This window comes from Pygoscelis adeliae, unplaced genomic scaffold, assembly GCF_000699105.1.
Source record: "Pygoscelis adeliae isolate BGI_AS28 unplaced genomic scaffold, ASM69910v1 Scaffold284, whole genome shotgun sequence".
Lineage (NCBI taxonomy): Eukaryota > Metazoa > Chordata > Aves > Sphenisciformes > Spheniscidae > Pygoscelis > Pygoscelis adeliae.
In genome coordinates this window covers 780,311-780,792 of record NW_008824671.1, presented here as the reverse complement: position 1 = coordinate 780,792, position 482 = coordinate 780,311, and the positions used below count along the sequence as shown (strand labels likewise).

Below are 482 nucleotides of genomic sequence, written 5' to 3'. Positions count from 1 at the left end.
CCTGCAGAGGCGCAGATCTACGGCTCCCGGCACCTCCCTCCCGTCAGCGCTGCCCTTCCATCCCCAGGCTGGAACGGGGCTGTTTGGCTCGGTGGCGAGGAGGGTGCCGCAGCCCTCCGTGGCGGGGAGGGGGGGGGGCAGGGGGTTAATGACCAAGTTGCGGCCCGCTTTTTCTGGAGGAAAGAAGACAGCATCGTTCGTACCCCAGGCTGCACCCCCACGTCTGTGTTGTGTGCCCTCCGCGATTTAGCAGTATTTTTATATATTAGGGTTTGTTTGGGGTTTTTTTTTCCTTCTTCTTTCCGTGGTTAACAGCATACTCCTCGTAGTTCTTAAAACATCGGGTCCCTGTCAGGCCAGTAGTCTTCTCCAGGCAGCCCTTCGCGAAGAGTGTGCAGGCTGGCAGTCGGGGTTGGGGCTGGGATCCTTGCGGCAGGGACGGCTCTTGGCTTTGTGTTCATCCCGACTGACAAACTCGCTCT

At 58.9% G+C, this 482-nt stretch overlaps 1 protein-coding gene across 1 annotated transcript in view; it reads right to left on the bottom strand.

Moving 5' to 3' along the window:
- Positions 1–482, bottom strand: part of LSM7 (LSM7 homolog, U6 small nuclear RNA associated (S. cerevisiae)) — a 13,705-nt gene that overhangs the window by 4,719 nt on the left and 8,504 nt on the right. The gene's annotated exons all lie outside the window — the stretch shown is intronic.